This window comes from Ambystoma mexicanum, chromosome 7q (assembly GCF_040938575.1).
Source record: "Ambystoma mexicanum isolate Mex_15411 chromosome 7q, UKY_AmexF1_1, whole genome shotgun sequence".
In the NCBI taxonomy this organism is placed as follows: domain Eukaryota; kingdom Metazoa; phylum Chordata; class Amphibia; order Caudata; family Ambystomatidae; genus Ambystoma; species Ambystoma mexicanum.
Window position 1 is genome coordinate 428,055,639 of NC_090941.1, and position 16,060 is coordinate 428,071,698.

Consider the following 16,060-nt stretch of genomic DNA (forward strand, 5'->3'; position numbering starts at 1 on the left):
TACGGACAAAGAGCCGGTATTGCCTTTGGAGAAGGCGGCAGACCAGTTTGTTCGAGGATGAACAAGAAGCAAGCCATTTCCTCTCAGCCACCCTGCACTTGTGTTTAAGGGAGATGGGGTCTGAGTCAAACCAGGAGTTACACTTGGCTTTGGGCTTCAAGCGGATCCTCATGATAGGGGCAAGAACATCAAGAATATCAGAGATAGCAGAGTGGAGCATGGGAAAGGATGTGAGTCAGCCAGAGGAGGAGGAGGGGGTGAGAAAGTGGTGGCAAAAGCCTCAACTGATACACACTTCATAGATCGGATAACCAGAAAGGTAGGTGGCAGTGCTGGAGTTGGCTTAGCCTCAGTGATAGAGAGGGAGAGATGGGAGGAAAGGAGAAAGTGATCATTCCAGGTGAGAATGATAGAGAGGGGAGTGCCTGAGGAGATCAGAACATCCAGAGTGTGCCCTGCAAAGTGAGTCAGGTTGGAGGGGAGAATAGAAAGAGAGAGTCGCAGAGTTCATGAAAGAGTCCAGAGGAAGGGCAGGAAGCATTCAGGTGTTAGTCTCCGAGAAGGAGGATTTGAGTGGTCGAGGCCAGGACGGAGGAGGAGTGGTCCGCCCACTCAGAGAGGAAGGAGGTGATCTGACCAGGTGGCAGATTGATAGCGGCCACAGTAAGAGATTGACCAGGAGAGAGAGAAAGCCTGCAGACAAGGCATTTGGAAGAGGAGTACGCCTGCGTAGGAATGACAGATGCAAGAATCCACTTTGGAAATATCAGGGCTACACCCCGTCCGGAACGGTTGTATCTGGGCACAGAGAGGATCTTGTAGCCATCAGTGAGGAGAGTGTCAAAACTTGTGACAGAGCTGGCTGTGCACCATGTCTCGGTGAGACTGAGGAGATTGCGGTCAAGTTCTTCCAGGAGGCGGCAGATGTCAGAGGAGTGTTTGACAGCTGAGCAAGAGTTGAGATTGGCAATATGGAGAAGGTTGCCGTCCTTGAAAGACTTCTGGGGAGGGGTACAAATCAGAGGTACGCCCTACAGAGGTGTAGAAGGAGCCTGAGGGGGGGAAGAAGCGGAAGGAGGAGAGGGCAGAGTAGCTACGGAGTAGATAGAAGGAGAAGACAAGGAAGCCGAGGAGGGGAGAGAAGGGACATCAGGAGAAGAAAGGAAATTGATGAGGCACGGGAAGCGTATATCAAAGAGGAGAAGGTTGGCCCGAGGGCCTTGGACCAAGACGATGCCATTCAGGTAGACATTAAGGATGACCTTACAGGAGTGGAAGGGGGCCAGGAGGGCCTCTCACCGGGTGCTACCATTAATGGGAGAAGAAGAGAAAGGAGAAAGCACAGAGAACATATGAAGAGTACATAGGTCTGGCAAGGGAATGACACAGAGGATGTCAGTGATGGTTTGTCTGTAGGAAGCACTGGAATAGGTGTCAGCGAAAGGGAGGCCTGTGTTGGAGACCAGTATGTCAGTTTTAAATTTCGTCCTACCAGACTTAGGGCTTCATTCCGAGTATGGAGGTAGTCATGGCGCTATTTGCGCCATGATTACCTCCCATACCGGGTCCGGTCCGACCTGGTTCAATAGGGACTTAACAGTCCATTCCGACCCTGGAGGGACCGGTAAGTCCCCATTGAAAAATCCATTCCCCATTCGAGCCCCCATAGGGCTCAATGGGAATGAGGGAGTAGCTAATAACGGTACCGCATTTTGTGGTACCGTTATTAGCTCTCTGGTCCCTTAGCGGCTCCCGCTAAGGGCACCTGGTAAAACCACGTGCCCATTGCAGGACCCGCTAAGGGACTTCGGAATAGGGCACAAAGTGATTACCGGCACTGATGTCCTTAATGGCGCCCGGTAGCCCTTTGCGCCCATCTCGGAATGAGGCCCTTAGTAAGGTGAAGCAGTTAGAAAAGATAGGAGAAATGGAGAGCAGCGTAGAGTAGGTGAAAGAAGAGGAGAGATGAAGAGGGGGTGGGGGTAGGGTATGGGGAAGAGACACTAGGGAAGGACACAAGGAGGTGTGCAAGCAGACGAGACAGAGCGGGACGAGACAATATTAGACTATTTACCAAGAAGTCAAGAACTCAGACAATAGTAGAGCAGTTTACTACGAGGAACAATTACTAAGACGACAGGAACCAAAAACAACGGACAGAGTAGTTGGAAAATATAAACCTGCAGGAGGGAAGAATGCAGCGGAACACACAGCAGTACAATGTAAGCCAGGGCAGTCAGTGAGGCGAAACCCAAAACCACTCCAAGAGCAGACAAGTCGATGAATGATGACTTATAGGAGAGAGAAATTCAACTGGAACACACAAGTCAGTATAATGCACAACAGGGCAGTCAGTGTGGTAAACAGCAAAGCAATGTACAAGAGCAGAGAAGTTGACAAGTGATAGCATAAAGGAGGAAAAAATACGTCAGAACACGGAACAGTAGGATAATCAAATGAACAGGGCAGTCACTGAGGAAGAACAGAAGGGGGCATGTGGGAGCAGGAGGAGAGAAGAGAGAGGGTAACATGAGATCCTGGATAAGCAAGGGACACGTGGTTGGGGAGTAGCGAGAAAGTTGCGAGGAATACGCAATGGGTGCAGGGAGAAGGGGGGCCGCAATGCAAGTGCGCGATACATGCGGCACAGGAGTAATGGAGGAGTTGCGAGGAACACACAATCAGGAAGTAGCAAGGGACACGCAATGGTGCAGGAAGGAGAAGGGGGTGCGAGGCAGATGCGCGGAACACACGGTCTGTGAGTAGTGAGGAAATTGCGAGGAACACGCAATCAGGGAGTTCAGAGGAACCACGCAATCAATGGTGAGCCGCTGCAAGCGAAACCAGGTTGGAAGTGTAAGAAACCACGCAATCAAGGATTGTAAGGGACCACACGGGCTAAGGCCCTCTGCCGCGAGCAAGGCTGATAAAGGAAGGGCGCCAAGAAGCAAGACGATCACGGATGTTCAGGGAATGCACAGAGAGAGTGTGGCCAAGGATTGAGGGGGCGCTAGAGCACACGCATTTGTGGGATTACGAGGGACCATGCATGTCGGGAGCACGTGGGGAGGCAGAGAAGGAGAGCACATGCAGGCATGCGCAGTCAAAGATTACGAGGGATCACACAGTCGGGAATACGCAGTGCGCGCGTAGGCAGTGCAAGGGAGGAGTGCGATGTTGTTAATGAACATGTGCCTCAGCAGGAAGAAGGGAGATGTAGGTATGATCGCTGACCGCATACCCAGTACAAGTCCATTAAGGGCATGGAATGAACATTGTCTTATTGCACTTAGTGTTAGTGACTACCGGAACAGTCCCATGCCTTCGAAAACAGAACTGAGACTCTTCTGCTGGTTGAACTTTCACTGGTGTTTCACATGCTGCTATCCATGTTAGTTTTTATATATGCGCAGCCAATATTGGAAAATAGTTCTTATGGACATTCTATATCACTTCTTTACCGAACCTTGCCAAATCCCCTGCAGTGTAACTCACCACAGCCTTCACCCATCTATTCAATACAAATAACACTCCATCATCCAATTTTAACATAGGCCTTGGCTTACATTGTAGTGTACTGTTGTCCTTGACACGTTTCTCTTCATCCTTGTCCATTAGTAAAGCTTGCACCTTGTGCCCCTTGGAACAGACTCCAAACCTCACACAGTGCTAAGTGCACCAAACACTGGGTTTGCAAGGGCAATAGTTCTTGATGTACTAACATGTTGGGTGACCCAGTCACATGGGGGATGAGGGAGCAGACATAACAACTCCCATTATACCTCTGGTTCCCCACGGGGTTCATACGGTTGTACCACATATTACTAAATTCTGGATGGCGGACATCAGACATGGTATCAAACACTACACCTTTGTATTGATTATACTGGTTTTCCTCGCCTAAACCTCTTTTAACCTGCAAATGTAACTTCCATATTATTGTGTCATGTATCGTCATACATTTACAATTCATTACAGTAGTCATGTACTCGTCACTTGCTGTTGCAGCATGAAATAATTGAGTAGTTTGACATCCCCCTACATTACACCCCCCACACCTCCTTTATATGACCTAACTATATAACTTCACTAGAATAATACCAAATAAATCTAAAGAAAAAACCCACACATAAGAGAAAGGAACATTATTTTATAAAAAAACAGAAACATTCATTATGCTGAGACCCTTGAAAAATACAAAAATTTACAAACTCATGGTCAAAAATGCTATGCCGATAAACCACTGAAGACACACATTCGAACGATGTCTGACCACTAAACCACAAAGAACCTTGAAAAGGAAACATTGCAGGTATTGTATTTATATAAAATAAAAATGCCAATTCAAAAACACTCTGATAAAATGGTGGTTGGGGGAGGTAAGGTTGGCGGTGGCTTCCTAACATCAGACAAATGCACCTAATACCACAATTACTTTACTTTCACTGCAAGTGTAATAGCATACAACACAGTGTAAGGACCATTGTACCGAGGCTCACTCCACCTCCGGAAAGTTTTTAATATAGACATTATCACCAGGAAATAATAGTAATGTTGATCTGTGTGTCATGTGACTGCTTCTATGAGCATGATAGTTGATACCCACCAGCCAGGTTTTTCCAAAGGTTCCGAATGCAAGGGCCTAGTACATGGGGGAGTGGCAAAAAGATGTAGCTGTCATGCATGCATCCCGGTTAATTTGCATTGACAAGCATGATGTGTCCCTTTGACATGATTTCTATCACTTCTACCTCACAGAGTCTTTCCTCACCCCCAAGGAGAGTGTCCTAGACCCCACAGTAGGAGCTATGGTAGGAATAGAGGTTGAGAAAATCATATACCTGTCACTATGCATCAGAAGAGTGGGCAAAAAACCATTGCAATGAGTAGTCACCCTCACACATTCACACAGGACTGATGTACTAATGTCATGCATGTTTTTGTGGGTCCACTGCTCAAACCTTCTACTTACCGCTTTCTTTTCAAACCTGCAGGTTTGAAAAGAAAGCGGTATAGTGTATACTGTACCATATACAGTATGGAAATATACAGTACTGCAAATGGATGTCCCACACTTAATACATATGCTCAAATGCTTCTGACTTGATTCTCAATAATGAACACTCAATGAATGGTCTCATACTCTCCTGTATAGTGTAATTATTTTTATTATGAGAAATAAGCAATACAGAACATTGCTACTATTATTGTAACTAAACATAACACGCTCAATATGCAACACATTATACATTAATATGCAGCTATAATTGTATTTGTCTACTCAAGACCAGTCAACCATTTCAGAAGCATAATAGATACTTTAAAAGTAAATAATCTCATTCATGCGTATGAGACAACCTCATGAAATGAAATGCCGTTGTAATACCTCTGCTCTTTTCCAATGTGATAATAAAAATGGATGAAACAGACTCTCAGACTCACAACTATCTTCAGAGGTTAGGGAGAAGAGAGCTGAAGGCTAAATGCCTGGAATCTGAAGCTTGAGTGAAGACATGTGTTCTACACAATCTAAGAAAAATCCAAAAAATATCAAATCGAATTGGAAAAAACACACATCAAAATCACCATGGTCTCTAAGCAAAAAGCAGCAAAAAGGATAAAAAGACACCTTAAAAGATTTAGTGTCAATTGGAATTGTCCATGATGCAAACAGTCAAGTATGGACACACTATTTCAATGTGCAGGGTGTTGAATGCCATAGGTAGGGATGCTTCTCTATGCAGCACAATCAAAAATAGTAGTTCTTCTCAAAAAGCCCCAGAATGCAAAGAGAAAGCCTTTTGGGTCTCTAGAGCCCAGAAAATGCAATTTCAGGTCCAGGTTCAGCTTCAAAATACAAGCAGAAAAAAAGAGGATAGATACGTTCTCCCTTCTCCATAGTCTTTCATGGAGAGAGTGGTCCCAGCTTGCTCCTGGGTGCTTCAGCTCTGCCTGCCACCAGGCTTGCCTCGTCCAGGATCACAAACAGCATTGACTGCCCCACCAGATGCCAGCCTTTTATAGCATCCAAACCTTTATTTACCCAAGGCATGCCAAGGAAAGAATACAAATGATCTCTCAGGGCTCAAAGCCAAAGCATGAAGTTGAATAATCTATTAAGGATCAATGCCAAAGCATGAAGCTGAATTATCTTTAACCCCATCAGTGAACAATTTCCCTCACATCCAGACTTGCCCAGAAGACTTGTAGTTCATTGTAGTCTTTTAGGACATTATTATTGTTAAAATGGGACTATGTACCATAACAAAGGGAGAAATGGAACACATCCCAGACCATTGGAATGCAGCCTAGAAGTAATGCTATTGTACTGTACCTGTGTGTTCCAAAACAACTGATTTGTCTGGCTCCAAACCCAAACTGAACGTGAAAACTATTCATAACTGCTTAATATATGCTCACTGCATGAGTACAATTCAAAGCATTTCACTATGCACATGCCATCATGCTTAAAAAATACACGGCTTGAGATATCATTAAATCCCAAAAATGGCTAAAATAAATAACACCCTGTATCACAGATCACATGAGCATTAAAGGAATTCCAATGTTTCCTGTTGCAATAGATGTGCTCAGTCTCTTGAGGGGAGGGGGTTGGACTGCTTTATGTGTGCAGTTGATGGCTACCTGGAACCATGGAAAGTGTGCAATTGCGTAGAATTACTGGCACACTCTCTGCCATCCTGCATGTGCATGGCATATAAATGTGCCTATGCACACATACTAGTATACAGCGCAATACCTGGAGGAGGCACCTGAATTGAGTGGGCTGTGATATGCCCCTGGCAATGATTGTGGTGTGCTGGAATGATCCAGTTGCCAGGAAGTATAAGGCTGATAGTACTTTCACCAGCGGTGTCAATGTGTGCAAGCACATGGTGGGTGATGCTAGATCATTCGTCCACTCCCTGACCAGGTGAAGGATGACATTGGGAGGGAATCAGTATCTTCCTTACACCTCCTCATCTGGCAATCCAAATAATGTGGTTCGTGGATGGAAGATAATGGCCCTCTTCCTCATCCTCTTCCTTCCATGCATTACAATCAGTGCTAGTAAAGCAGGGTCCAGCTTTGTGGAAGTCCTATGTTCAATAAGTTTGCATTGCGCTTTTATACTTAAACTTTCATTGAGCTTTCTACTTTGTGACTTGTATCAGGTAGCGGTAAGATCGCAAAATATGCATTCTCCTTTGAATTCCAGGCAATTGTGCGATAGCTTTTGTGAATATGGTACCTCGGCACATTATAGGGCGTGTTTGTTGTTTGCAAAGTGCATCCCTCCCCACGCCAATGTTCTTACTCATTTTCAGCATGGAATGGGTATTTTGCATTTTACGCCCCATATTTATTTATTTGTGCTGGCCCTTTCCACAATTCGCATTTTGTGTCGTACAAAGCATTCCGCAAAAGCGCAAAGTAGGAAGGGCCAGCGCAAAGCCCGATCCATGAATCAGAAATTCGTTTTTAGCGCAGCACATTATATTTCCTATTCTTCGGTTTGGATAACTCTTCTGTCCAGTTAATACTATTGAGTGTTCCCCATCCCAAATCTTTTTAGCTTCTGGAACTTCATGGGAAAGTGGCTGCCATACTTTGTGATAGAAAGAAAGAATGGAAGCACAACTCAGCCACAGATCCGTTCTCCTACACTTCCTGATGAACTTCCATTTACAGACTTTTTTGTCTACAAAGGGGGATTAGAAGTCTTGTGTTTATGTGTGTATTTTTGAATTTGGTTGTTAAATCCACTCTGCAGAACATCATGTATTGCAAGAGAGGTGATTCATAGTACGTGTTTCCTATTCGCTTTATTTCTTCTTTTTGGGCAGCATGTCAGAAAAGATATCTCAGTAACAGGACATGTTTTGACCTTGTGCACCTCATAAATGTAAGTGTATTGTATAAAGAGAGAGAGAAGTATTTTCATACTTTCAACGAGTACTCATGCTCACACTGCCCTTTCCAGGCAGGTGGCCCACTAGTTGGGAAGGACTCCAAGGTCTTTGGCCGTACTGCCGGAGTGGTCACTTCACTAGGGTGATCCTGTGATACTGCCAAACACGATGATCTCACTTTGTATCTACAAAAGTCCTCTTTTGTTATATTATTTTATGCAGTATTTGAAAAACATTAGGTCTGACCGGATTGTCTTTTGATGGTTATGTACCACAATTACCCCATAAAGAGGTTGACTATGGCATTCCATTATTCCCTCAACCAGGAAAGTAGTCTCTGATAAATTATGAAGTCAGTAAATGGGTGGTCTTGTGGTTAGATATTGAGATTTTCAGTCTGGTGTGTGTTCTTGCCAGAAGGGTTAATTGTGCTGATTGAGCAATGGAGACATGTATTGAGGGACTCAGAAATGGTAGGGCCAGAAATTAGAAAATGGCTGTCATATGAAAAGATGTGGCATGACATCAAGAGGTGATATGTTTGATGCAGAGGGCCAGAGTGTGTTGATATGCAGAAGAATGTGGAGTAGCACAAACGCGTTTGGGTGGCATGATAGGGAACATATGACATGATGTGGACGTTGAGTGGTGCTGACGCAGGCAAATGGGTTATTTTGTGTGGCATCACCATAAAAGATCAAGCCCTAACATCTGCACCCAATTCACAGCTTGAATCCCATGCTGCGTAACAGAAGAGTGCGGAATGGAAGAGTGTGCAGTTTTGCATTCAGATTGCTTGGAGTGCCATGGACATACAGAGCAAGAACCAGATTCTATGAGCAGCTACTTAGGTATAGTTGACCAGTTAATGAGTACTGAGATGTTTAAATTTTAGTTCCACATTACAGCTATATTGAATGAGGATCCCACAAACAAACGGAGAGCTAAAGACAGTCCAGTGTGACAGCAAGTTATTCAGGCAAACCCATTCACAAGTCTTTTGGGTCTGCACTCAGACTTCTGAAACTATATCCAGGTGTTGTGTTTTTGGTTACATTCTGCCTAATCTATAGGTATGCCAGAATGTTGTTCCTTGAAATGTTACTAAACTCAAAAATCCCCATATAGCACTAACTTACTGATTCTGTCTGAAATTGCACTGAGAAATTAGGAAGTGACCTCTTGACACATCTCGCCTTCAGGAGAAGCTAAGCCCTTTGTATGATGCACTGTGGAAAATAATCGTGCCTAGTTTGCGTTTCCCTCTCCACATAACATCTCACCGCTTGGATTAGGTATACAATGTGTGCATGTTGTATTAGTCTTGCTAAGCATTGTGTAATTCCCATCAGTTATGCTTGCATTTTCTGGTGAGCTTGGGAAATGTAATCGGATGTTCAGACTTTTCCAAATCTTCGAGACACTTTGGGCCTCATTACAGGGAAGGCGGTAAGGGTTAACGGTCACCGGTAATGGTACCGGTGACCGTTAACCCTTACCGCCTTACTACGAGGTCCCTTTGCGGGTTGGTACTTTAACGCCTGCTTTTTAGCAGGCGTTAAAAACCAACCCGCAAAGGGACCAGGGTGCTAATTACGGTACCGCAATTTGCGGTATGTAAGGATATTTGGCATGTTACAGCACAGAGTACAGCACTACTGCACAGGTAGCAAACAGCACAGAGTACAGCACTACTGCACAAGTAGCACATTTTTTTTTTTGCAGCACCACCACAAGGGTGCGGTGCATTGCTATATGGGTCACCAGATTAACAAGGAAAGACAGGCTATTCAGTCGCTGTAACATGCCAAATATCCTTACAGGTACCGTAATTAGCACCTTCCCCATTCCCATTATGCCCTAAGGGGCAAAAATGGGAATGGGGAAGGGCAATGGGGGAAGGGGGAATTACCGCCCCGCCAACCTTGGAATAGGGCGGTAATTCCCCTTTCAGCCAAGGCGGTGCCGGTATTTTACTGGCATGGACCAAGGTGCTAATAGCACCTTGGTCCACCGCCTACCATATAATGAGGCCCTTTGTCATAATTTTGCTGGATAATGTTATGATCTATTCTCCTTCTTTACAACAATATAGAACTCATGAGTTTTTTTTATGAGGTTACATCGTAAAAAAAATATTTTCAAAATGCAAAGCGCTGGAATTTAAGAAGGGAACAGTGTATTTGTCTGTTTGCTTCAAGCTCATTGTTATGGGCCCTTAAATGTTTTGCTAGTTTTTAAATTGTCTGCACCGTCTAACGTGAAAGAAACGTAATATATCCTGCATTTCATATATTTATATGCAGTTATTCAGAGTCATATTTATTACGGGGTTAACGGCAACGGTAAGGGTGCCGCTGCCGTTAACCACTTACCGCCGCATTATGAGGTCCCTTAGCGGGTCCCCCTAAGGGACCAGGGAGCTAATAATGGGCCTGCTATTAGTGGGCCCGTTATTAGCTCCATCCCCATTCCCATCGAGCTCTATGGGGGATCGAATGGTAATGGGGAATGGTTCTCAGAATGGGGACTTACCGGGTCCTCCAAGGTTGGATTGACCCGGTAAGTCCCTATTCAGAGAACCTGGACCTGGAATGCGGTAAGGGGGTAGCCATGGTGCTAATAGCACCATGGCTACCTCCAACCTCGTGATGAGGCCCCTTAGTAGAGTGATTCAAAAAGTGATATACCCCATTGCAATTCATGAATGGGAGGATAATTGTGGACAATATATTCATAAATACTCCAGGAAAGGATTATTTATTCGAGAGTTTCTAGTTTCCTCAAAGCCAGATACTCAGTCTTACAATTGTGCATAGTGCCCTGGCATGATCAATATAAACTGTCTGATGAAGGACCAACACAACAAACAAGACTACATTATAGTTCTACATCTTTATTGATAAGTGCAATATGGTTAGTCTGAAGAACACACTTTATAGCCTGGCGTTTTCACCTAGGCTCAAGATAAAAGATATAGCTAAGGGTTCGAATCAATAATTTAGAGATGTGGATGCAAGCTAAAATACGGCCACCTCGTACCCCTGATATTTCCCTATCCTCGGGGTAGGCTACATAAAGACCACTAAAACTACATATGTTCAGTATGCTCATCTAAGAAAAATGATTTAGACAGATCCAGGGACCACTGCCCTCTTCTGCATTCATTCGTCGCAAGCAGTCTTTAGGATATAATGCCTGCTCACTTTCTGTCTCAAAACTCACAATCTCACAGTCATAGTTCCAACCTTGCTTCGTCTCTTCTACTACTTTCCAGTATTTCCTTACACCTTAGTTTACGGTGTTACCTGTAACATTCTTCGATTTGCAAGTATTTTGTTCCTCCTTGTCTACAGTATTACGATGGCACACTACTCCCATGAAATATGTCATCTTTCCTTGCTTACAGTATTACTAACAAGGGATTGGCAAAAGTATGATAAGTCTTGCATTTGTTTATTGTTAGTCTGGGTTATTATTACCTACAACTCCAGTGTGGCCCTGTTGTGGCATTGAAGCTCACACATGTTTTTCGTAATTTTAACCATATTGTACTTTTCCATACCAGACATAAGAAAATAACACTGTTTATTCTGTTCCCAATCATGCTGTTTAACTCTGATCACAGGCCATGGGTCATCTTTTTAAAGTGAACACCATCAGTATGCAAATGTAATCATTCTTTTCATGGGGACAATATAAATAGACCAATCTTTATTTGTGTGTCCCTATTCTGCATTTAAAAACCAATATCAAAACTAGCTGGATAGTGTGAATATAATGGAATAATGATTTGAGGTGAGGGCTCTGTGAGATTTAATATATTTTTCCATTTGTGTGATATTACTTCCCAACAGACAATTAAAACTATGAGTGTGAGGAATGCACGTGTGCCTCTAGAGAGAGCCATCCTCCCACATCCCCACACCTATGACATGCTAGCACTCCAATGTTTGATCCCAATGCCTTTCACTCCTCTCCTTGGTACCCAAAAAGTAAGACATACTTGCATATGTGTGTATGTTTTCTCCCACTTCATTTTTTTAAATATCATAAAAATACTTGTCAAGTCATTGCAGCTCACATAAGTTTTTGCTAAGTTTAGCCATCTTGTACTTTACTAAGTGCTGTGGGATCTTTTTAGAAATTTAAAAAATCAATAACTGCCATTCATGCAGTGCTTTGCAGTTACAAGGAATGAGAAAACAAAAACTGTGCTGTCGTGTGCAGTGCAGTATGTTGCAATGAAGACCTGGCACTCTAGTTGTGCATGCATAGTGTAATGCCACCATACAACTTTGCAAATTATTAATTTGCACTCCAAGGGCTCGATTCTGATCAAGGTGTTAAGTAGTGAAAAGGTTGCATAAAGCGTTAGCAACCTTTTCGTTACTTAACACCTATTCTGAAGGTGGCGCATTCTTCCGAAGTCTAAATGAAGGCGCCACTTTTGGAATATCGGTGCTGGTTGCTAGGAAGGGCTGAAAACCGACCTAGCAACCTGCACTTTCGTTATGTGGCATTTTGCATGCCAATTCTTGTTGCACTCCTCCACTTTTGGAACTGGCTGAAATCGGCACCGAAGGACGGCACCAAATTGTTGTCGTTCTTGTGGAGGAGTGTCACAAGAAGCACAAATGTTTGGATGTACAGATTGTTCATGGTGATAGGTTTGTACTTGAAAGCAATGTGATTTTATTTTTCATATTTGGAAACACACATAGAAAGGTGCAGCCAACCCATGAAGGTAGGAAGGTGGTAGCTAGTTTTAGGGTTAGTGAGGAGTTTGGACACTTCAAGAGGGATCTTGCCATGTGATTAGTGCAATATGAAAACAATGAAAGTCTTAATAGGAATCGTCTATGAGGCAGCTGAGAACTTCTTCCTAGGACAAGAAGGCCATCCAAAGCCATGTGTAAACTCATTATGTGTGGGCACAGTGGCTTTAAAAAATGTACAGTAGCATGTAGCCTTGACAAATAGGCTTGCTCTGTGGCAATTACACGGTAGGACAGCTTTCAGTGCATTATAGGTTTGTAGGAATGTGTAATTCTTGTCAATGGGTTGTAATCTGCAGAAGGTTTTCCATGTCTCTTTTGTATCACTCTACAGTGCATATTTGCAGTTGTATGTAGCTGCATCCAAAAGTTTGCCATCCAACCAAGCAATTATTGGGTTGCACCCCTTTTGTAACTTGCCAAGGCATTGCAGAAAGGGAGAGACCACATGGGTAGCTGCCTTGGTGCCAGGCGGCACTTCTGCTGCGTGTGTTATGTCTTATGTTTTATGTGTAGGTGAAAAAACAACTTTGGCTGCAAGTGGGAAGATACCCTACAGTGACCAGCGTTGAAGTGATGACAGTGTAGAAGGTGGTGAGGACTGATGGCAGGTGCTGTGGCTGCCTATTTTTCAGTTCGACGTAGGCATGCCAACAATGAAGGGCTGCAAGCAGTAAATCCATCTGTGGACAACATACGACCTGAAGTGCAACACAGCAGACAAAGAAGGAGATGGCAAAATAAAGAACGTATATATCGAACCCGGGTGAATTTGTTTAACATGTCACCTGAACACATTATTCACCTGTACAGTTTGGATGCTGGTGCCAATTTATACTTGGTAGAGCTGATAAAGGGGGACTTGGAAGCTGCCATCAATAACACTACAGCCATCCCACTTTTTGCGAAAGTACTTGCAGTTATTCATATTTGTGCAAGTGGGTCGTACCAGGGTAATGTAGCCATGGCAGCAGGGCTGTCGCAACCCGCTTTTTGTAAAATGTTGAATGTGGTCCTACCAGTACTATTGCAACACATGTCCACATTCATTAATTTCCCACATACTGCAGCAGAGTTGGTCAGTGTGACGTGTGGGTTCTTTGCAATATCTGGCTTTCCAAACCTTGTTGGGGCAATTGATTGCACATATGTCCGCATTGTACCACCCTGTGCGAGAGAACAAATGTTCAGAGACAGGAATATGCACTATTCCCTTAACATTCAGATGACCTGCAGTGCAAACTTGCAAATTACTCATTGCTCTGCCAATGTTCCTGGTTCTGCGCATGATGCACATTTTACGCAGCAGCAACCTACCTGTGGTGATGTGGAACATGTCTGCAGACAGAAGCTGGCTACTTGGGGATGGAGCATACCCACTTAATCCGTGGCTTCTGACCCCAATTTTGAATCCACGCAGTGCAGCAGAACAGAAATATAATGTGCATCATATCAAAACAAGGAACACAATTGAACGTAATTTTCGACTTTCGAAAAAGTCGTTTTAGGTGTTTACATGTGTCTGGAGGGGACCGTATCCATGCTCCAGAGAAAGTATCTAAAATGATAGTATTGTGCTGCATGCTACACAATTTGGCAATTCACTGCAGATTGCCCAAACCAGCAGATGGAATATTGCAGGAGGAGGCAGAGAGCCCCATACTCAATGAGAAGTACGTGTGGAAGGGGGAGATGTTCGTAGTAATGTTATATCACATATTTTCTCATGTAATACCTATTTATGATGGCATACCATTGGTAATGTGGTTTTTGACTATTGTGTGAAATGTCCCCGTGATGTCATACACACATGCAAGTTGTGCAATGAAAGGCTAACTCATTTATTTAATGATAGGTGTGCACACAGCAAGATATTGCTGAAATCATGAACTTGCATGCACATTGGTGTCCATAACAGGTTTACAACATGGCATCATTTCTATTACATCCTAAAAAATGAGTCAGACTGCAATAAACAAGTGGCATTGATATACATCTCAATACGTGTAGGTGCAAACACCTCCACCTAACACAATATGTGTGTACAAAAAAGGTAGGTGTTTACCAAACACCCCTCTACCTCCATTAAACTGCACTGAACACTGCAATTCAAAATAATAACAAACTATTATAGTGTACACTGACCAATGGGAGGCATATCCTTCTCACAATGTGTGCCTAGTTACTGTCCCTTTTTAAGTTGTTTTCTCCTGCACACTTGCTGCAGTCTGCTAGGCAGTGGAACTTCCTCTGCATCATCCTTAGACGTAGTGGGTGCATCACAATATAACCCTAGAGCACTCTCGTCTTCAGAAATGGGTACAACCATGATGGCTGTCAGTAGTGTGTACTCCTTTTCCTGTATGTGTCAGTGAGTGTTTGTAGGCACAATGCATTTGCCAAATGTGCCCTTGCAGCGGCTGAGCACATTTGCAAAGCCTCCTTTAAGGCGTTCAGGATTTGGTCATTTTCCTTTAAAATTTCACATTGCATTTCTGTACTCTTGTCTACTGCGGTTGCTACACAATCAACAGATAAACACAGTTTACCTATGTTACACTGTATGTCATTTAAGGCCCCCACCACATTTATCATGTTGGCATGTGCCACCGAATTCCTGTTCCTGAGACTACCCAATTCACTGTTCAAGTAACCACAAATGTGCTGCAGTGCAGAGGTCTGCTTTTCAGTGCAGTCAAGTAAACACACATCATTGTGTAGACCCTGGCCACTTGTACCACTGGCCTATGTCTTCAGGCATTGATTGCTGCATGGGTGCTTCCTCAATATAATCCACCATATTCTGTGCATTGTTGTCATCTTCATACTACTCATGCAGTACAATCTCTGTATCCTCCTGTTGTTCTTTTGACAAAGTCACATGTTTCTCTTCGAGAGGGATTCTTTCCACTGACTGTGCAACAGCCTCTACACACACTGCCTGCAAATGAAGCACCTCTCCCATCTGAATAACTGGTTCACACCTCAACTGAAAGACCTTAGAACTCAAAAAAGAAAACTACAATCAATATGGCGACACTCGCCTACTGAGGAGAACAAAATCAAGTTAGCCACCCATGCCAAACGATATAAAAAGGAAATTATTAGCACAAAAAAAAACACTTACAACAGAGCACTAATATACAAAATGCCCTTGCAGGAAAAATTAGCTCTCTTCAAACCAAAATTGCAATTAAAAACACTACCTTGCTATTGCCAGCGGAGCCTACTCCCAAGGTACAGCCCTCCCTAAACCAGTCCAATAACACTCCTCACCCCTTTAGCTTCAAACAAATAACCATACTAGAGACAGAGGGCCTCATTCCGACTCTGGCGTTAAAAAAGGCGCAATTAGCGCCTTGGTTGACG